Source organism: Rhagoletis zephyria, unplaced genomic scaffold (assembly GCF_001687245.7).
Source record: "Rhagoletis zephyria isolate East Lansing unplaced genomic scaffold, Rhagoletis_zephyria_1.1 Rzeph_scaffold_00081, whole genome shotgun sequence".
Classification (NCBI taxonomy): domain Eukaryota; kingdom Metazoa; phylum Arthropoda; class Insecta; order Diptera; family Tephritidae; genus Rhagoletis; species Rhagoletis zephyria.
The window spans coordinates 102943-126772 of record NW_016157165.1 but is presented as its reverse complement, the minus strand read 5'-3'; the positions used below and the strand labels follow the sequence as shown (position 1 = coordinate 126772).

Genomic DNA, 23830 nt, shown 5'->3' with positions numbered 1-23830 from the left:
CTAGACGCCATTCAGTGGGAGGTAGAGTATCATCAACAATGAGGACAAGTTTGCCGACTTTTGACTCAGACTGCGGGTTTTTCCATCGGTACCTTTTTTGTAGATCTTTTATATATTCTTCCTTCCAACGTTTACCAAATTCGTGGTGTAAAACTTTTACTTTCTCCCACCTGTTAACCAGAGATAGATTTTGGTGATTAATTTCTGGTAGGGCTAAGAGTGGGGCGCCTCGTAAAAAGTGAGCGGGAGTTAGTGCGGTGAGATCTGTTGGATCTTGCGATAAGGCAGAAAGTGGCCGTGAGTTCAATACGGCTTCTATCCTAATTAAGAGAGTGGTGAACTCTTCAAACGTAAATTTGCTGGGTCCGGCAGTCTTTTTGAAGTGCATTTTGAAACTCTTGACTGCGGATTCCCACAGACCACCCATATGGGGAGCGCTGGGTGGAATGAATTCCCAGTTGATGCCTTGAGGAGAGTATTTACATATGTATGACATCTTGTGATACTTCTTTTAAGAAAGCGAGAAATTCCCGTTCGGTCGCTCGCTTGGCCCCTACAAACGTTTTACCATTATCGCTCATCATTTTAGCGGGATAACCACGACGTCCGACGAAGCGAGCAAACGCGGCGAGAAACGCGTCCGTAGTGAGATCGGAGCACAATTCAAGGTGGATAGCTTTTGTCGTTAAACATACAAAAACAGCCACGTATCCCTTCACCATGGTGTGTGATCTTAGCAGTGAGGCCTTTAACTGAAAAGGTCCAGCAAAATCGACACCCGTAATTGTAAAGGGGGGCGAATATGTTCACCGCTCCTGAGGTAGGGCTGCCATTATTTGCGAGCGCGTTTGCTGCTTATGGACGGTGCAAGGTTTGCATTGAAATATGCATTTTTTAAGAAGGGGCTTGAGCCTGGAATATAAACTTCTTGCCGTATGACTTGCTGCATGAGGCGGAGTTCTGCATGGAGAAGCAGTTCGTGCAGGAAGCGTATGTAAAGAATAGCGAACTGGGATTTTTCGGGGATAATTATCGGGTGGCGTTCATTATACGTCAAGGTTGAGTGAGCTAATCTACCGTTGAGTCTTAGTAAGCCATTTTTATCCAAAAACGGGTTGAGTGGAAGTAATGAGCTCCGCTTGTCTATAGGCTCGGAATTGGCTAAACATGCCTTTTCACGAGGAAAATACCGAGTCTTCGTTAACGCTATGAGCCTGTGTTTTGCATAGCGGAGGTCGTCGTGCGAGAGGGATGGGGAATGTATATTATGTTCTCTCCGTATTCGATTTTTCAAGTTATTCATGAATTTAAAGGCATATGCCATAACCATGAGGGCGCGCGAAAAGGAGGAGAAGCGATTTAGTATGTCGGGGTCGTCTTCGGTGGCATGGAGTGCTTCGACACGGCGTAAACTTGTGGTTCTTAGAGGCGCCACTTTACCTTTCAATACCAGCAGGTGGGAGGAAACACGGAGGCCTTCTGTGGTTCGAACATAAATATTTGCGCAATAGGCCTTTTCAGAGGCGTCGCAGAAACCGTGTGACTCGACATTTTGGTCCGGGATATAGTTAACCCAGCGGGGTATTTGGATGTTGGGGATTGTTTGCAAGTTGTTTGCAAAATTGCGGCCCAAGGAAATTTTATCTGGGAAGTTGGGCTTAAAGGGGAGCCGGACTATGTATCGACCATCATTTGTGCGAGTGGTAGTGGCTGTATAGTAGGCTTCGCACTCCTTGTCTTCTGGAGTGGTGAGATGAGCCTTTGGAACTTCTTCAAGTTCCCAAAACCTTTTAAGTTGATTGTCCAAGTATTTATTGGATATTTCTTCCACCTGAGTGGAGAATGATGCCACCTTTTCGGGAATCTGACCACTTAAGATCCAGCCGAATATGGTATTTTGTGCTAATAAGTTATGGGAAATCTTTTCGATACCTTGTAGCATGATTTGGGGGATAAGATCACTGCCTATTACTATCTCTATTTGAGCTGGAGAATGGCAGTTTGGATCTGCTAATTTGAGATGTGACCATTTTTCTCTTTGGGCGTGGCTCATTTGGAACTTTGGGAGAAGTCTGGTTAGTTTTGGCAACACTATAGCTTGAGCTTTTATTTTTGTACTTTTATCGGCGGAGACTAAGATGAGAGAGCATAGTTTATTAGAGGTTTGAACCACCCTTCCCCCCATGCCAGAGATTTCGAAGTTTGATTCTTGGCATGGGAGTCTTAATTTTGTTTGCGCCTTTGAAGAGATAAAGCTCCGTTCGGACCCTTGGTCAATCAGGGCTCTTAATTTAAAGAGATCACCTCTGTGTTCTACAGACACAATAGGCGTTGGGAGCAGTACCTTGTTATCGTTTTCCGAATAAAAGGACTGTACTTGTGTTGTGCTCGAACACGATGCCGGTTCATTAAGCGCCTCCGACTGACTGGTGGCTTGTGAGTTGGGACCGTTAGACAGTGTGGTTGTATATTGCGAAGTCGTTCTGTGGATTCGATCATCTTTTTTGTTTGGTGTAGATGCTACACTATAGTGGAGTGTTGAATGGTGCCGCTTTTGGCAATGAAGGCAGGTGTTAGTGCTGCTACAATCTTTTATTAAGTGTGTCTGAGAAATGCAATTTTCGCACAGACTTTTATCTTTCACAAACTTTGTGCGATCTGGGATAGACAATTTTTTGTATTTGTAGCAATTATTCAGCTCTTACCGAATGTGTACATATATACTTTTAATTAATTTTTTATTTTTACAAATGTGGTATTTCGGAGATTAAAGGGAAATTTAATTCTTACACCACAATTTTGTCTTGGGAAATATCGCGGGAAATAACGAAAAAAAAATGTTTCCTTGTAGTATTAAAAGATTATAAATATTTTGAGCCGTTCGGGGAAAATAATATTGTATTTACAAAAATTTTCAGAAGCTAGAGGTTCGCCTTGTATTACTATATCCGCTTTGTGATTATGAGGGAGCGTGTTTGGGTGTGAGCACAACAAAAAGGGGTTTTTTGTCCCTGACTATGTTTATCACCGAGCTGCACTAATGTAATATTCGTATGATTGTGTGTACCACACTAATGGTATGTATGTAAATATGTATATAAAATTATGTATATGTATGGGTATATGTTATGTTTAATAGAGAAGGGGTTGTATGTTCTAATAATATTGTCAAAGGAAAATTTGCCGAGCAATTATTTAATTGTACTTTATATATTTTATGTTGAGCCTTCTGCGTGAAGCAGATTCACATTTATTTATGTGGGAATGGGTTTATCAAATTTTTTCCAAGCGGGCATTCACATAAAGATGCACTGTGCGTATACATATATGTGTACATATACACATTAGTTATTTATTCTTTTACTTTTCAGAGGAAAAAGAAAAGAATAAGTAACCAAGAGAGATGTGTATGTATGTATGTTTTATATATGTAGATATTATGTACTGGCTAATCGCGAACCGTAGGCTTTTTTGGCGGGAACCGTGTACGTTTTGGCGGGAAACCGAGAAATGGAAATGTACATATATGTACGGAAATTTTCTGTAACGGGATGAGAGCACCATTTTTATAAAATGTATGCGAGTTTTGTTTAACGAACAAACATGTACGCATTTGCGATTTTTGATATCACCTTTTGTTTTAATAAATGGGGTTAGTAAGCAATTCAGATTCTTACTCACGGTTTAAATGGGCTCTTTGGAGGCGACGAAGGACCATAGGCACACGCCTTGATGCGTGTGGGGATTCTCGCGCTGCTGGCTTTGCAGTGGGCGCTGGAAACGACGGTTGGTTATTGTGGATACAGATCCGGGTGGTGGCTTTGTAGTGGGCGTTGGAAACGACGGCTGGTGGTTACGGATACAGATCCGGGTGGTGGTGGCGACGTAAATGGTAACGGCAAGGACGTAGCGTGGATGGTGTTTTGCGGGCTCGTCACACTGGACGCCGACGGATGTAGATTTGCGCGGTAGTGTCTCCCGGTGGAAGACGTTAAAACGCTCCTGGTGCAAGATGCGGCGGGAAGCGCAGGGGACGATGACTTTGAACCTGGAGTACGATGCGATGTGGCGAACTTATCGCGGAACCGGCAAAAGGCACTCAGATAAAAAGGAGGTTTCCCGAAACAAGGCAACCGAGTGTGGCACTGTTCGAAATCTGTGTATATAAGTTGCGAACTCAAATGCACTTTAGTTGAACAAAGGAAAAACTGCGAATTTTGATTTTAAAACAAGTCTTTAATTAATATCCAACGATTTGCGAATTTCTTTTACAATGAGATGACCGCTCGGCTGTGTGATTGAAAAATATAAGTGTGTATCTACTTTTTCTTTTGTTGACATTTTGTCAACCTAAAATGTCAGCTGCGCACTGCTTTACCTACGCGCGTTGCCAACCACGCAAATTCATAAAATACTTCAAATTTTACAATTCATGGGATTCACTAATTACAATATTTTTTCAAGTTAGGCAATTCAAAGACAAAATATACAATATGTATGTATGTAGGTAGATACAAGTTAAGTAATTCAAAGGCAAAAGATACAATATGTACGTAGATCATTAGCGCAAACAAGGGGTGGGTTTTGGGGTTCAAACCCTCCCTAAAGCTAATAACCTCAAATACAAACTCAAGGAAATTATAAGAAATATTTATTATAATTTCTGTTGCTTGAAAAAGCGCTTTGCTTTTGCTGTATATTTTCATGAGGAAATAAATATACGAGCGTTTTTTCTTGAGAGCTGCAAACTGATTTATGAAAATTTGGTAGAAGAAAATTTCTTTTCCATTTCTCGTCCGTCGTTTTATATGAGTTTTTCGTTTTTCTTGAGAGTTCAGTTAATTTTTTCGCAACTCGAAATATTAAAAAAATTTAGCAATCGTGAAAAATCACCATCTATCGAAAACCAGAAACCAGAAATCGAAAAAATTAACATAAAAGTGCAAAAATTCATGGAATCAATAAATTTATTTTTACTGACTCTTTTTTAAAATTTTTTATTAGGTACTTTTGAAAGTTGAGCGCATCTTGAGTTTATAGAACTTTTTATTAAACAAGTAGTTTTTAAGGAAAGAACACAACCGACTTCAATTCTCATATACAAATTTAGGGGTACCGTTAATTTTCATCGTGATCCAATCATCGGATCTCTAAACCAAATTACGGGTACCATCTTTCCAATAAAAAAAGGATTATTGAAAGAGGTTCACGTGGTAAAAAAGTTATGTATTCCGGCGAATTGATAACCTCCCCTTTTTTGAAGTCGGTTAAAAGTGTTTGAGTTCTGTTAATCTTATGTAAATAAAGTGCAGTTTATGAATTTTAAAACGTTTATTTATTTATTACATACTGCACATAAAACTTGCATAAAATATTTTAAAGAGCGTATTATCAAGCAAATTTTCAGTATTTTCCGGTGATATATCTTCAGAAATATAAAACCCCCCTTTTAGGGGGTGCGCCCCTGACGTAGATACACGTTAGATAATTCAAAGGCAAAAGATACAATATATAAGTAGGTAACAATTCTAAAGCAATTAAATTTTAAAAGTAGTTCTTGGTTGCGACGGTTAAACGGCATGCGTCGCTCGTTTAACCAGACGGCAATATTTCAATATTTCAATCCTGTTTAAATTATTTAAAAAAACCCTCGTTAAACCTTTTTCGTCCTGAGCTTGTATTGTGATACATATTTAAATTATCTACAACTCTTCATTCAAATTAAGTTTAATTATGAAACCAGCTAAAAACCCTCCCACATGCAGTTTTGAAACAAAATTTCTTTAAAACCATTTTGATTTGTATTCATATAGAAGTAATTTATTTAATCTACTGCCTTTTTTTCTTAACAGCGGTCACCCCTCGACAGGCAATGGCAAACCTCCGAGTGTATTTCTGGCATGAAAAATAGCTTCTCATAAAAATAAAATCGCCGTTCGGAGTCGGCGTAAAACTGTAAGTTCCTCCACTTTGTGTGAAAACATCAAGGCGCACGCCACAAATCGGAGGAGAAGCTCGACCAAACACTAACATATGTGTAACCGCCAATCTATTATAATATTATTATTATTGCTTATATTGAATCGAACTTTGTAACAAGGTGGCAACCCTCTGAAAAATACTTTCAAATCCCAACCTCTCTCGTCTGAGATCCATATCAGGATATACATTTCAATTTTCTGCCTCTATTTAAGTCGAACTTGCTTTTTGAAACAGGTGGCAACCTTCCTACATATAATTGAGAAATTAAGTCTTTTCAAAACCATTTCGAACGATACTCATAGTGTAATAGTGGAATTAGCCTAAAAATAATTTGAATTTAATATTTTTTATCAGGTGGCAACTCTTTCTGAAAAAGTGAAATGTTATTGCACATCCACAGGCCAAGCCCTTTGGTTGGATACCTCAGTTTGTAAAATCGAACGAACGGTACAGATCTTATAAGACGAAAAAATTTCGCGTGTTATGCATTCATATGTACACACATACATATGTACATAGATAACTAAAATAAAAAAAGATTCACATTAACTACATTTATATACATACGCTGCGATTAGGCTATAAATATTGCGCCATCTGTTACTCAAAAACCGAAATACCTACACAACATACTTTTTGCCTCCTTCTCACACTTCCAGCGCATGCACGTATTTCCAAAATGCTAACGAAGTGATTTTGTATGGAAAATCATTTGAGCGCATATATATTCGGATAAAATAAACATACTTAGAAGATCTCAACCAATACTTCCCATATACCAAACGAAAGGAAAACACCTGAATTTTTGACTAAAGAAAACAAAAACAAAATCATTCGAGGGGTTTTCGAGCATTTTGGTAATAAAAAAAATTCTAATTTTTTCGACAATTTTTTGCTTTAAAATGCTCATTATTTGTTGAATTTATATAAAATTTGTACTCGATAATATTTCTATTGCTCCAAAGAACCTATATCCCGAAAAGGAAAGTTATATTTGCAAGTCATAAGTTGCTGGAGCACTTTAAAGGCTCAAAATTTAAAATTTAATTTAAAATAATTAAAATTTTTTCGATTCACAAGGACGAATAGGTAATTTTTAAAGTTCATTAAGTTAGAACGACGAAATTCGAGGATGTTATCGAGTTTATATCAGTCCTTAACATATAATTTTTTGAAAAACAAATATTGCGAAATTTCAAGGATAAAATATTAAAAGGTCATTTTCGATACTTACCAGTCCTTATGCACCAAAAAATTGAATCTGTTTAAATTCTTCAGAATTTCCTCATTAATGTGATACCCATACTTTTTCTCTAAACACATTTGACTGAATTTTTCAAATCATTTTTGAATTACTGACGTAGAGTGAAAAACTAAAAACGCAATTTTACTATATTGGGCCCATGGTTTCGCGAATATATTAATTTTTGTGTTTAATATTTACTATCGCACGGTGTTATATGTATAATGAGCTAGACATTTATAAAAAAAAATTTATTATTAATTAACAAAAGAAAAATAGCCAATACTGGCCAAGGAAAGGGGTTCCTGTTATTGCCATCAGTGCAAATTACAAATACCGAAAATCCCGGGATTATTTCTCAAGAATCCCGGGATTAAAATTCCTAGTTTGTACATATGCTTCCATAATATGTACATTAGACCGCATCACCCCCCATACAAAAAAAAAAATCGGTACTGTTTTTCCATTGGCATTATAAAACCAATAAAATTTAAGACGTCCACCAAAATATTTCGGAAATATGTTAATATTTAAGCGAGCTGGACTGATTTGAAAATACCTCCAAAAATGAAGTTTTTTATGAATAAAAATAGTTTCTTAAAGATGTTTTTTGAAAAAGTCCCCTCAACTGACAAAACGGCTTAAGCATAAAAAATTTACATAAAAATATTATAAAAAAAATGAACGGAATCGTAATAATGAGATTTCTATTGCTGTTTTTTAACTTTTTTCAAAGATTGGTATAAGAGAAACTTGAATAACTGACCCTAAACTCTTCTGATTTAGACTTGTGAGGTATCAATTGAAAGGTATTTTCTCAGCCTTTTTATTTCTTTGCTAATAAGCTCATTCAAAGGATGAAAGAGAAAATTAGGATGAACGAACATCATTCAAAGTTGACTTAAAATGTGAAAAAAATTGAGACACGAATGACTTTTTTTGCACATAAATAAAAATAGTGGGAGATCCCATAAGTCTGAAGCAGAATAGGGCCAGTTATTTAAGTTTTTCGTAAATCAATCTTGTAAGAAGGTAAAAAAACAGCATCAAAAATCTCATTATTACGATTCCGTTGAAAAGTTTTTTAAATATTTTTGTGCAGATTTTTTAAGCCTAATCTGTTTTGTCATCTGAGGGGACCTTTTTCAAAAAGTTCTTTAAGAAACTATTTTTATTCATAAAAAACTCCATTTTTGGAGGTATTTTCAAATCGGTCCAGCTCGTTTAAATCTTAATATTTTTTCCGAAATATTTTGCTGGACGTCTTAAAATATAATAGATTTTGTAATCCTGGCGGAAAAACCGCAATTTTTTTTGGTGATGCAGTCTAATGCACATATTTTAACATTATGGATTTAAAAAAACATGATTATTTCCGAACATTTTTCGAATAGGAAAAATTAACGAAAATTGAAGCCGGTTCCTGTACGTTTCCGGATACAAAAAATGCACTATCGGCAAAACGTACGTTTCTCTACTGGCTTAATAGATATACAGTGACTCAAACAAGCAACCACGCGTTGATTTTTTTTAAATGTTAGTAATGTTTTGTCGAGCTAATCTTTGATGTGGATGTTGTTTCGGTAGGGGTAAAATTTGCATAGCCCAGTAGAAAGTTTCGAAGGGCTGATTTGCCGCTATTTAAACCTGACGGCGCGATTGTTATTGTTAGTTCTATACATTAATTTGTTAATTTGTTTAAAACCTGGCAACCTCCGAGTGTATTTCTGCCATGAAAAACAGCTTCTCATAAAAAATACAATCGTCGTTCGGAGTCGGCGTAAAACTGTAGGTCCCTCCGCTTTGTGTGACAACATCAAGGCGCACGCCACATATCGGAGGAGAAGCTCGGCGCCAATCTATTATTATTATTTAAAACCTTATTAAAATCAAACTGCAAAAAATGCATCACAAATGCATAAAAGATGATTGCGAACTGCAAAAACGAGCGTTCGGAAATGCATCACCAAAAAATTTTTTTCGAATAACCGAATGAAAAAAAAATCATCAAGTGCACCCTGCGAATTTGCAACCTAGTGCATGCGTTTCATTTTTGTAGCACTACGCCTAAAAATGCACAAATGCTGCTGCGGGAAAAGAATGAACTACGCGATGCGCCATTGCACAGCAAAGTACGGTTGTTTTTATATTTCCAAATTGTGTATTGCAACAGAAAATTTTTAATTTCATTATAGGTGCTCTGTGTTTACTTGCTATTGCAAATGGTTGCATAGATTTAGGCATATGCAGGCTAAGAGGAAATATCTTACAAATGAATTTGACTTCCGATTATGCAAACTCCGCGCATCCAACTATGTACCTACCAAAGAACGTAAATCTATAAGAAGAGACAACACGTTATATTTGTAACGAGCGGGAAGATCAGGAGCGTTCTTTCTCTTTTGCCCAAATACGTTTTGTGATTGGATGAAAAGAGAAGACACGCTCCTGATGTTCACATTCGCTACAATTATAACGTGTTGTCTCCTCTTATAGATTTGCGTTCTTTGTACCTACATATATGTATACATACTTAAGTTTGTATGCACATAAGTGTGTATGGATGAAGTCATTTGTTGCAATTGGTTTTGATATTCGTAACATGGGTTTAGGCATATTGGCAAATCTTTTCGTTGCGGACGTTACGTTTGGACGTTCCTTTTAACTTTTTTTCCGATAAAAAAATTATAAGTTGAAAATTTTTTCTGGTACCAGGAAAAGTTTGAAGCAGTACCTATGAGAATAAAATAATGGAAATTTGAATTAGAATTAATGCCGATGAATTTTCCTTCGAAATTTGTGTTCGAACGTTACTTAAGAAGGAAGCGATTTTGATATGACCATCAAAGACAACTGATTTGCGCAAATTGTCATGTATGGAGTAAACTAAAAGTTGCATTAACTTTAAAACAATTGTTTATGGGTATTTCCATACGTCGCATACGTGACAGTCGTACGTTTCAATGTGATACAAACAAGGAATACCATTTGTTTTCTTAAACTTTTTTGGGCCATTGTATAGCACATAATTAGCTCTATACTTAACCGAAAAATGAAAACAAACGAACTGCTTGGTCCTGAAATATAAGCATTTAAAGAGAGTGTCGTTACGTGACAAAAATTGGAAGTAGATTTTTTCTTTTCTTACAAAATCGCAAAACTCTGCGATTTGTGGATGGCTATTTTCATGAAACTTATTGTAATATGATTTGGAGCAATTCTAGTTGTTTTTAGACTTTTTTGAATTAATGCAACTTGTTTCAATTTTCCTTTACAACCCCAATTGTGAAACGTCACGTGACGTAGCGTCACGTGACATAAATTTCCATTGTTATATTTTTGTTAATATTGCTTTTAAATGAATTTTTAACGCAAAGAAAACATGTATTTTATGTAGAATATACTTTATATTTTGACTTCAGTGCCAATTAAGGGTGAATTTGTTGGAAATCTATGACTTATTATGTTTCAACTACATACGCCAAATTCGAACCAAATCGGACCATAAATACGGATTTTCGAAATATCTCAACCTTGGCGCCACCTAGGAAGACCATTTTACGCAAACATGATTTTACTTACATAGCCAGTATATATTTTAAAAAGCAGACAAATCGGCCCGTAAATACGTTAGATATAAGATTATTTTTTTTTTTCGTGGTGGACCTTCCGATGGAAACACCCATATGTGCGTTCGGGACGTTACCATTTTTGGCGTTAAAAAAATTGATGTTGTATTTTATTAAAAGATATAGTGCTTAAAACTAAGGTTATTTAGAGCTTTGTTTCAAAAAGTAAAAGGGGCAAATCGGGTTTCGCAAAATAAGTGTGAAAAAATATGAAATAAGTATATTATGTACTATGCCATTTTTGATATAAAAATGCGAGAATTTGAATTGCGTGCATTTTTTTTCGATTTGGGTTGACTATTTCTGGGATTCTCTCATATGCACTACATTGATTAAAAGTAAGGCGAACATTTTAAAAATGCTTAAATCATTTTATCTTGGGTCCGTTTATGAACATACATCTAACTATATATGTATATTATACTTCATCACAAAAAAAAGTTGCGTTTTCTCGCCGAGATTACAAAACTTATTATATTTTAAGATGTCCACTAAAATATTTTGGAAAAATATTAAGATTTACTTGAGCTGGACCGATTTGAAACTACCTCAAAAATTGGAAGTTTTTATGAATAAAAATAGTTTCTTACACATCTTAATTCAACTTTGAATGACGTTCGTTCAGCCTATCTTTCTCTTTCATCCTTTAAATTATTACACAGTGCAACATTTTTCAGGTCATCGTTTCGGGCATAAGCTTTGGCGATTGTTGCTCAAAGTACTTACCAAAACTAGAGTTACTGCATCATTACTTTTGCCAGTTTAGCTGCCGTTCGGATTTTATGACCTCATAGATTTGTTGGCTCAATGTCGATTTTGAGCACTGTTTCGATATTTTCACACGGCTATATCTCGGTTAACCGTAAGGAATATTGTTTTGGTGTATTCAGCAAAGTTGTAGTAATTGATTGAGAGAAAAAATGCAAAACCAAATTACCCGGAAAAAGTACATATAGTGCCTCAAAATCGCAAAAATGGCCATTTTTTAACAATTTAGTTGGAATAATATTTTAAAAGAAGAAAACTATTGAAAGTTTCAATATGGAAAATAACAAGTGCCCAAAAATAGATAATTTTTGTTACGTTTGTGGTCACATAGTGCCAAAAATAGAAAACAAGAACGAATGAACAGATTTAGTGAGGATTTCAAAGCAGCATATCATCATTATTTCGATGAACCTGATTTAAGTGATGCAGATTTTACGCCAACACGGTGTGCAAAACTTGTTATAATACTCTTTTGGGTTGGATACATAAAAAAGGAGTATAGTTTGGTTTTTCGAAGCCAGTAATTTGGATGAAAGACCCAACCGGACATGATGAATCTAGGTGTTACACATGCATTAATTCTGATGTTGAATTGAACAGACGAAGGTCGAGAACAAAAGTATATATTCCCGCCACACTTCCAGTACCAAGCCCTCAAGCTAATGAACCACCTAAACCATCGAGTCCTGATAAATATTCACAGGCAGTAATAACTGTTTTCACTAATCCGACTGATGTGTACGATGCAGATTGGACACCCGACCATCCAAGTAACGCACCACAACCGCTCACATAAAATGAAATAGATTACATTGTGGCAAAGTTAGGTTTATCGCAACGAAATTCAGAAATGTTGTACTCATTTTTGAAGCGCAGAAAACTCACGGAGCAAAATGTTAGCGCTACTTCATACCGGAAACGCCAAGATGATTTTTAGAAATTTTATACCGTTGACGGTGCAAATACGTTTACTTACTGCCATGATACTCCAGGATTAGTGAACGAATTGGGAGTGGATTATAACAAACATGACTGGCGAATTTTTATGGATGGTTCAGTTTCAAGCTTGAAGGCTGTGCTGTTGCACATAACGAACGAAAAACCATCCATTCCAGTGGGTTTCGACATAAATATGAAGGAAACGTATAAAACATTGCACGATATAATGCAGAAAATCAAATATGAAGAACGTAAATGCCAGATCTGTTGTGATCTAAAAATTATAAACATTTCGCAAGGTTTTCTGAAATACTTTTGTTTCCTTTGTAATTAGGATTCGCGATACAAAGGTAACCAATATGAGTGTAAAAATTGGATTTTGAGAACTCACACAAACCAACAAAAGTGAGGATTACACAATGACCCAATAATAAAGGATACTACTGATATTTTGCTGCCACCACTCCATATAAAATTGGGAATATGTGGGAAATTCGTCGAAGAGGTATTTCGAGATGTTCCGACCCGCATGGATTGTTTGAAGACCATCTTTCCGAAACTCGGTGAAAATAAAATTAAAGAACGTATAATATTGTATTTAAATATATTCATATCTACATTACTTCACTTCCCCCTATTTGTAATTTGTTTCCCCCTTTTGAACAGGTATACTTAATGGGCCAGATATACGAAAATTGATGGAAAGCGAAGCCTTCACAAACATACTAACAAATAATCATCTGGGAGCCTGGAACGCATTAAAAACAGTAATTGAGGGCGTTTTAGGGAAGAATCGAGTACAGGCAGATGAGATAAAGAGAAGAGTTGATACTGTATTATATTTCTTCGAAAAAATCGGTGCATCAATGACATTTAAATTACATTTTCGTCATTGTCACCTTGATGCCTTTTTGCAACAATTTCCCCAAGAATCGGACGAACAAGGTGACCGATTTCACCAGATCACCAAGCCAATGGATTCAAGGGAAAACAACTGCTCACAGAAGTATGTTGGTGGTCAAGTAAATTAAGTCGTTATGAAGATGAAGATGAAGGAACTGAAGACCCAGACAATACCACTACATATGAAGGACACACTGAAGAAGATATTCCATTGAATCCTTTATCTAGCTCGTATGATGATGATGGTGATGATGATTTACAACCACTCACGAAGAGATTGAGATTATCAGAACCACAGACATCAACTTCAAAAAATATCAAAAACTAACATATTTTTATCTCTTTTCAATACATACATACCAATCATCCTTACTTTCTTACTAATATTATAAATCCGAAAGTGAGTTTGTTTGTTTGCTACGCTTTCACGCCTTGAGTACTCAACCGATCCTCATGAAATTTTGTATACTGCTGTCATTTAGCCCAACTTAAAATATAGGATAAATTTAATCTCGATTAGACAAGGGGACGTGGCACCTCCCATACAAACGGAATTTTTAACACTGTGTTTCTCAGGAAATATTTTTAATAGATTACTGGAACTTGGTATGGAGATATATAAAATCATTATCTACTCATAGATGAGGGCTGCCCCCTTTTAAAAAAATCAAATTCAACTTCAATTAAGGGAGTTATTTATTTGAAAATTATATTAAACAATGGATGTCAAGAGGCTTAAAAAAGCTGTAGCTCGAATATATTTTGAAAAGGGTTGCCACCTGTTTCAAAAGTCAAATTTAAATTGGTTATACGTAACCTATCTGAAAAATTAAAATATGGTTGTCTAACGAAATATTANCTTAATGGGCCAGATATACGAAAATTGATGGAAAGCGAAGCCTTCACAAACATACTAACAAATAATCATCTGGGAGCCTGGAACGCATTAAAAACAGTAATTGAGGGCGTTTTAGGGAAGAATCGAGTACAGGCAGATGAGATAAAGAGAAGAGTTGATACTGTATTATATTTCTTCGAAAAAATCGGTGCATCAATGACATTTAAATTACATTTTCGTCATTGTCACCTTGATGCCTTTTTGCAACAATTTCCCCAAGAATCGGACGAACAAGGTGACCGATTTCACCAGATCACCAAGCCAATGGATTCAAGGGAAAACAACTGCTCACAGAAGTATGTTGGTGGTCAAGTAAATTAAGTCGTTATGAAGATGAAGATGAAGGAACTGAAGACCCAGACAATACCACTACATATGAAGGACACACTGAAGAAGATATTCCATTGAATCCTTTATCTAGCTCGTATGATGATGATGGTGATGATGATTTACAACCACTCACGAAGAGATTGAGATTATCAGAACCACAGACATCAACTTCAAAAAATATCAAAAACTAACATATTTTTATCTCTTTTCAATACATACATACCAATCATCCTTACTTTCTTACTAATATTATAAATCCGAAAGTGAGTTTGTTTGTTTGCTACGCTTTCACGCCTTGAGTACTCAACCGATCCTCATGAAATTTTGTATACTGCTGTCATTTAGCCCAACTTAAAATATAGGATAAATTTAATCTCGATTAGACAAGGGGACGTGGCACCTCCCATACAAACGGAATTTTTAACACTGTGTTTCTCAGGAAATATTTTTAATAGATTACTGGAACTTGGTATGGAGATATATAAAATCATTATCTACTCATAGATGAGGGCTGCCACCTTTTAAAAAAATCAAATTCAACTTCAATTAAGGGAGTTATTTATTTGAAAATTATATTAAACAATGGATGTCAAGAGGCTTAAAAAAGCTGTAGCTCGAATATATTTTGAAAAGGGTTGCCACCTGTTTCAAAAGTCAAATTTAAATTGGTTATACGTAACCTATCTGAAAAATTAAAATATGGTTGTCTAACGAAATATTATTAAGAAACCTTTAGTTTGAAAGTTTTGAATAATATTTAAGTCTTTCACAAGGCTTGCCACATTTAAAAAAATTAAATTAAATTATTTTAAATTAAAAATGGCGGTTGATTAATCGGTGGTGATTTGAAATTTACCACTGCACAACTCAACCCTGGTGTCTCCGAATGAAGCTTTATCGCATAATAATACTGGTAAATCACGTCCATTGGGCCAATCGTAACACACAAGAGTTCGATATACTCAACGGCGCAACAGGTCGATTTAATCTGACAGTCACGGCACCTTTTCTAACTTGCCGATTATTCGTAATAACTCCAGCGCCATCTGGCAGCCCTTTTTGGTTATAGTATTGCCTTTACCGTTACCAATAAATATTTTGAATATTAGCCAAAGTAGATAATAAATAAGATTTTTAGTAACAACTTTACTCCAGCGCCAACTGGCGGGCGAAAATTTGAAACTACACTATCCCGAGAGCCACTCGAAAGTACACAAAAAACTTCGTTAAAATCGGTCCGGGAATTTAGAAGGATTTCACTCACACACACAGACAGAAGAATTATATATATATACGTTTTTACGGCGCCATGTCCCCTTTTCAAAAAGCCCATTTTTCTCCATGAGTAAAAGATTGATTTCATATCGATGGCTGAGTGGGAGATCGACCTATCTCGGCAGCCGATTCGAAAACGCCCTAGATAGGATCTTCCACTCAGCCATCGATATATTGCCGTACCAAGTTCCAGTATTCTACCATGAGCACAACCAGAGATATGCCACACCCCTTCATATATCGAAATTTTTTCTATCTATAACCATCCTTGGGACGTCTAAAGCAGGTGTCCGAAATTTCAAAAAAGTCGGTTCGGCCGTACTCGAGCTTTGCGAACACACGGCTTTCAAAATACATATATATTGTTATAGAAGATTGGTATGAATCTTAGAGGTTTTGAATGTTAATCACAATATCTGTGTCAGACGAAAGAGGTTTAAAAAGGTTGCCAACTGTTTAAAAGTTTAAATTCAAACTATTCAATAATTTAAATGAATTATTACAATATGGGTGTCAATCGAAATGGTCTTGAAAGGGCTTCATTCAAAACTACATGTAAGAGGTTTCCATCTGTTTAAAATCTCAATTTCGGGGGATAAGTTAATTGAAAAAGTATGGCAAGTGAGATGTTTAAGAAAGTTTTAGTTTGAAAATATTTTGAAGATGGTTAAACAAATTTTAAACCTCCTGTTTTTTAATTGAGTTTTCTTGAAATAAATTTTACTCAATGTAGCACGTAGAATTTTCATACACTCAGCGAAGCGGGTGGGGGCGATCTAGTAAACTCATATTTCTTTTGTCTTAACATCTAAAAAATTAATTATAAAACATTTGATTGGTTTGATTAGAAATAAAGTAAAAAATAAAAGATAACAACATATTTGTGGATGCGTAGCTGAGTTATTAATCAAAAATGGTAAGAAAATGGACATTTTTGCGATTATGACGCAATAAATGTACTTTTTCCGGGTAATTTGGTTTTGCATTTTTTTCTCTCAATCAATTACTACAACTTTGCTGAATACACCAAAACAATATCACTTACGGTTAACCGAGATATAGCCGTGTGAAAATATCGAAACAGTGCTCAAAATCGACATTGAGCCAACAAATCTATGCGGTCATAAAATCCGAACGGCAGCTAAACCGGCACAAGTAACGATGCAGTAACTCTAGTTTTGGTAAGTACTTTCAGCAACAATCGCCAAAACCTATGCCCGAGAGTATGTGTTGCACTGTGTTATTAGCAAAGAAATAAAAACGGTGAGGAAAAACCATTCCAATGACACTTTACAAGTCTAAATCGGAAGAGTTTAGATTCAGTTATTTAAGTTTTTCTTATACCAATATTTGAAAAACGTTAAAAACAGCATCAAAAATCTCATTATTACGATTCCGTTCGAAATTTTGTTAAATTTTTTAAAAATATTTTTATGCAAATATTTTAAGCTTAAACCGGTTTGTCATTTGAGGACATTTTTAAAACATAAATCTTTAAGAAACTTTTTTTTATTCATAAAAAACACCATTTTTTGGAGGTACATCTATATATAAATACGCCACAAGAAAATTTTGCAATCCCTTTTCTAAAGGCACTCGATTTCAATGAAACATACACCGATTTAAAGGATATAACCTGCTCTAATCCAGAAATATTAATCCCGATACATAGGAGGCGTGACATCTGACATATAGACTAAAATGTGAAAACCACTATATCTCTAAAACCAATAATGCTGGAGAACTGAAACTTAGCAAAGATGCATAGATTGTAAATACCCTACTTACGGTGAAAAATGATAGGTACTGAAAAAGTGGGCGTGGCACTTCCCATACAAACTGAAATTCTCATATCGCTTATCTCTGGAACCACTTATGCTAACGTCCTGAAATTTAACACAGCAACTTATGTTGTCAATACCGTACTTACGGCGAAAAGTGGTCGATTTTGCAAAAGGGGGCGTAGCACCTCTCATAAAAACTGCAATTCTCATATCGCTTATCTCTGGAACCACTTATCGTAACGTCCTGAAATATGTTGTCAATACCGTACTTACGGCGAAAAGTGATAGATTTTTGAAAAGGGGCGTGGCATCGCCCATAAAAACTGAAATTCTCATATCGCTTACCTCTGGAACTGCGTATGCTAACATCCTGAATTTTAGCACAGCTATTTACGCTAACAGTAACGTGCTTATGTCGAAAAGTGGTAGATAATGGAAAAGGGGGCGTGGCACTTCCCCATACAAACTGAAATTCTCTTATCGCTAATCTCTGAAACTGCTAAAGCTAACGTCCTGAAATTTTACACAGCAATATATGCTATCAATATCATACTTACGGCGAAAAGTGGTGAATAATGGAAAAGGGGGCGTGGCACCGCCCATAAAAACTGAAATTCTCATATCGCTTATCTCTGCAACTGCTTATGCTACCGTGCTGAAATTTTACACAGCAACTATGCTATCAATGCCGGTCTTACGGTGAAAAGTGGTAGATAATGGAAAAGGGCCGTGGCACCGCCGCATACAAACTGAAATTCTCATATCGCTTACCTCTGAAACTGCTAATGCCAACCTCCTGAAATTTGACACAGCCACATATGCCAATGCTGTACTTACGGTGAAAATTGGTAGATAATGGAAAAGGGCCGTGGCACCGCCGCATACAAACTGAAATTCTCATATCGCTTACCTCTGAAACTGCTAATGCCAACCTCCTGAAATTTGACACAGCCACATATGCCAATGCTGTACTTACGGTGAAAATTGGTAGATAATGGAAAAGGGCCGTGGCACCGCCGCATACAAACTGAAATTCTCATATCGCTTACCTCTGAAACTGCTAATGCCAACCTCCTGAAATTTGACACAGCCACATATGCCAATGCTGTTCTTACGGTGAAAATTGGTAGATAATGGAAAAGGGCCGTGGCACCGCCCCATACAAACTGAAATTCTCATATCGCTTACCTCTGAAACTGCTAATGCCAACGTCGTGAAATTTGACACAGCCACATATGCTATCAATACCATACTTATGGCGAAAAGCGGTAGGTATTGAAAAAGGGGGCGAAGCACCTCCCATACAAGCTGAACTTCTCATTTCGCTTATCTGTGTATCCGCTTATGCTGACGTTCTGAAATTGTACGCAGCTGCATATGTTATCATTACCGAACTGAAACGCAATTTCCATATCGCTTATATCTGGAACCACTTATGATAAGGTAATGGAATCTGATACACCTACATCTGTAATATAAAATGGCAAGAATCATTCAATTGGAAACATTTTCTATCAGATTTCTAAATCGCATTGAATGATTGTTGGATCGGTGTGTTTGTCTTCCGTTAGGTGGCGCAGGGATTGAGAGGAGAGATGGGCATGGGACTAAATATTAAGTCCCAATCCCGCCCATACCGAATTTCAATTTTTAGCTTCCGAACCCGCTCATANTAGGTGGCGCAGGGATTGAGAGTAGAGATGGGCATGGGACTAAATATTAAGTCCCGATCCCGGCCGTCCCGAAATTCAATTTTTGATTTCCGAACCCGCTCATCCCGACGTTTTTCAGAATTGTACCGCGGGCCCGGGGGCCCCGAAATCTATCTCTAAAAAAATTCACAAGTCTTGCAAATTAATTTTAAATAAAATAAAATGTATGAAAGATCTGGCATCCTCCGATTATTTTGTTTTGCTTTGCTGTTCGTTTTCGTCTCAATAAAACATAAAGAGGTCATTTTTCATACAAATTTTTTAAGGAAGATTTTCTTAATTTTCCGAGGTTGCGGTTTTATAGGGAGTACCGGGAGAGGATTTTGGTCCTGTTCAATATTGGTAGTGTTTTCAAATAGGTCTGTTCATGTAAATCTTATTATTTTTCCGAAATATTTTGGTGGACGTCTTAAAATATAATAGATTTTATAATTCCAATGGAAGCATGGTACCGATTTTTTTTTTTTGTATGGGGAGTCATGCAGTCTAAAGCTGAGATCACACGATTGCCGCAAATGCACCAATCTGGAACAATTTTTATTGTGCTGTATTGGAGCACAATAAATAAATTGTCCGGATCAAATTCTGTACAGTCACACGGTTGCCTCTTTTTATACAATTTTGATTGCCTCAAGTTGTCGAAAAGCAATATAGTGAAAATAATTGCCCCACACTTATCACACGATTGTTCTAGCATGCAGCAATTGTGACAATAAGATAAAAAAAAGAAAATTGCATCTAATTTGTATATTGGCTCATTTTATGCATGTTCGTTGTTGTTTGAAAGCAAAGAAGCAAAAAACTTGAGTCCAATGAAAACTGATGCATTTATTTAAAAGTTGAGTATAAAGTTTTTTAATTTTCGACAATAACTGCAACGTGCTATGTGGAGTTAAAGTTGCAGGAGCTTTCTTTTTAATTTTGTTACGTAGGGATTTTTTTTTATTAATTACAAGTAAAATTGGTACAAAATAATTATGTATGTTTAAATTAAAGTTGTGAGTTTATATAATTTATGTTTGGAATGAAATTTTATAATTATATTAGTAAGCCCGGGCAAACGCTGTCCTGCTATACACCGATACATAAGTGTAGGTTACATGCATCGTAGATATTATGGGTCTTCACACCGAAGCTTGGTAAAATAGTGATACGCACACAAAATACATGAGAAAAAATTACCGAACACCGAGTTACCGAATACCGAGCTCGATGTGAAGACCCATATTATTTCTTACGTTTCATTTGATATCGAAATTTACAAACGATTGTTATTATTGTTCACTACGTGTACCAACAATACACACCCACAAAATTTCATTGAAATCGGTTAAGCCGTTTCGGAGATTAGCGTAAACGGACACAGTGACACGGGATTTTTATATATTAAGATGTACAGCTCGCAACAAAAGATAGCACCTCAATATTTTGATCAGTCTTGACTTTTTTCTTCTGTTTGTTTAATGTTAATTTTTTCTATAAATCCATAGCTCGTTGTTTAGTAAAAACCACATAAATAAAAATTTCAAACTTTAAACAGCAATAACAAACATTTCTTAAACTTTTGATCACAATTCAATGGTTTTTAATTTGGATTTCTCGAAAAAAATTTGTTATGCAGTTTACAAAGTAATTTGCATAGAAGAAAGTGCATAATACCGCCAGCTAAATAAATTATAAAAAATCGACAGGATTTTTTAGCAGCTTCAAACTTGCACCTTATTGTACTAAATTTTAATGATCTATAAAACTTAATAACATTTTTTTTTTCTAGAAATCGAAATTAAAAACCGTGCAATTGTGTTCAAGAGATTAAGAAATTTTTATAATTTTTGTATAAAGCTTGCAATTTATGCCGTTTTCGTTAGACAATGAGCTATACTTTTATAGAAAAATAATGAACACTAAACAAATAGAAGAAAAATAGTCAAAACTGGTCAAAATTTTGAGGTTCTACCGTTTCGTCGTGGGCTGTATTGAACTTTTAAGTTTTCTTTTTAATAAATTTATACTGTCATGGCAGTTCGCCAATTGGTGACATAAAATATCTTTCGTATTCTTCTCGTATGAGTTTTGTTTGTGGTGGTATATATCGCAGCAAAGATTCCATCATCGGACTTCAAGAAAAATTATAATTTGAATACAAATTAAATTAAAAGTTATGTTGCTTCCGAAAACAAGGATATTCATTTCAGTGATTTTTGGACACATAAGGAAGCAAAAAAGTAAATTATTAATAAACAGCCTAAATATTGTTGTGTATTGTTCACTTCAATTGCCGCACAAGAACACAATAAATATTGCCGAAATTTTGAAATTTTCATTGCCACATGATTGCCAATCGAGCCATCACACGATTGCCGCAACATGGTTGTCTCTCTCGGCCTCTATTGCCGCATGAGTCAATTTATTGTGAAATCACACGATTGGGGCATAAAATGAGGCAATAATTGGTGTGTTGCAGCAATCGTGGGATCTCAGCTTAATATATATACATAAATATGTATGGATGATATAATACAGGTTTGCAAACAAAAGATTGTATTATATATGCATTCATGACTTCAACGTAAACTTAGTGACAGATGAAGCAGAACCACAAATTATATTCCTAAAAGAAAAATTAAATTTAGGAATATAAGCAAATAGAAGTGCTCAAACTACAAGCTTAAAAACAGTAATTGACGCAGTGTTTTCAAGATATTTTAACACCCTTGAGTCACAAGTATTTACAAGTAGCGTGTTTAGTAATCATACCAATTAAAAGAATAAAAAATTAAAATTAATAAAAAATTTCAAATCAGCAAAATGAATTGAACTCATTTGGTGCAACTGGTTTTGATATTCGTAGATGGTTTTAGGCATAGGTTTAGTAGTCTATTTTGATAAAAAAGCAAGGCGAAAATTAAAAAAAAATACTGAAATCATTTTAACTGGGGCCGTTGATAACTGATGAACATACGTGCATATACATATGTATGTATGTATAATATACATATGTATGGATGATATAATAGCTCTGATCCAATACTTTTCGTGTTAAATCCTGGAAAAAGTCAAACAGCAAAATCACTGTCTAAAGTGAGAGTAAAAAGTGAGTAACAGCAACACGTACGGAACAAAAAAAGCATCGGGTAAATTCTTGCAACTTCAATCTCTACACAACTCTCCAAAAATCCCTCTCATTTACATGAACCACAGATTACATTCCGAAAAGAAAAACTAAATTTAGGAATACAGTATATTTTGCTTTGCTGCCTTTATGCTTAAGTGCACATTTAAGATACCTACCCCAAAATTTATAAGGAAACTGCTCTGATAGATGCNTACGTTTACCTGCACTGACCCTGCAATTACCTAATTTTACAAGCTTTTATTTATTTTGCTCATATCGCAGAACAAAGAAAATGGCTATCAATTTATGTAGTTATAAAAATAATAAGAAACCATTCGAAAAAATTTCGCTTGCATTATTTTCTACGTGATAAGTGCTTTTCCATTATTTGGTTTCATAGGGATTCCGATAACTTCCTCATCGAAGTAGTAAAGAAAATTCGCTTAAGTACCTTTTTCGGTTAGGCGCACAAGTTTTTCGTGCAAAGAAGGATGTGCAGCTAAGCAAAATATACTGTATAAACAAATAGAAAAGCTCAAACTATAAGCTCAAGAACAGAAATTGATGCGGTGTTTTCAAGATATGTAAACGCCCTTGAGTCACAAGTATATACAAGTATCATATTTTATCAATCATACCGATAATTTCATGTACTAAAAGAATTAAAAATGAAAATGAATAAAAACAAATTAAATCAGCAAAATGAATAAAATTAAGTGAAATTAATGTTTTATTTCTAACCTAACCTACGTGTGTATGTATGTAACTGAATCGACTAAGAATAGCTTTACATACAGGGTGTCCCAGAAGTAACGTGCCAAACTTTAGTGGAAGGTAGGTGGGGGGCACCCTGAAATTGTGCATATGGAAACTGTGCATACGAAATAATGCATATGAAAAAAACCGAAATAATGCATACGAAAAAAACCGAAATAATGCATATATGCACAGTTTCGGTTGAACTGTGCATGTATGCATTACTTCGTTTTTCTCATATGCGTTATTTCGGTTTTCAAACGAAAGTGTGCATGTATGCATTATTTCGGGTTTTTCATATGCATTATTTCGGTTTTCAACCGAAACTGGGCATATATGCATTATTTCGGTTTTTTTCATATGCATTATTTCGGTTTTCAAACGAAAGAGTGCATATGCATAATTTCGGTTTTTCTAATATGCATTGTTGCGGTTTTCAACCGAAACTGTGCATATATGCATTATTTCGGTTTTTTTCATATGCATTATTTCGGTT

The 23830-nt window shown here is 35.4% G+C and overlaps 2 protein-coding genes across 4 annotated transcripts in view; both read right to left on the bottom strand.

Moving 5' to 3' along the window:
* The window catches only part of LOC108373499 (uncharacterized), an 8868-nt gene extending 2378 nt beyond the window's left edge, over positions 1 to 6490 (bottom strand). The window contains exon 1 of one of the 2 annotated variants that reach the window (XM_017629398.1): positions 6486 to 6490. The gene's annotated coding sequence lies outside the window, so the exon portion shown is untranslated. Of the gene's footprint in view, positions 1 to 3681; positions 3905 to 6485 lie in introns of those variants that run through there. The other variant, XM_017629401.1, reaches the window with a different exon arrangement.
* The window catches only part of bru1 (bruno 1), a 518099-nt gene that overhangs the window by 404707 nt on the left and 89562 nt on the right, over positions 1 to 23830 (bottom strand). The gene's annotated exons all lie outside the window — the stretch shown is intronic.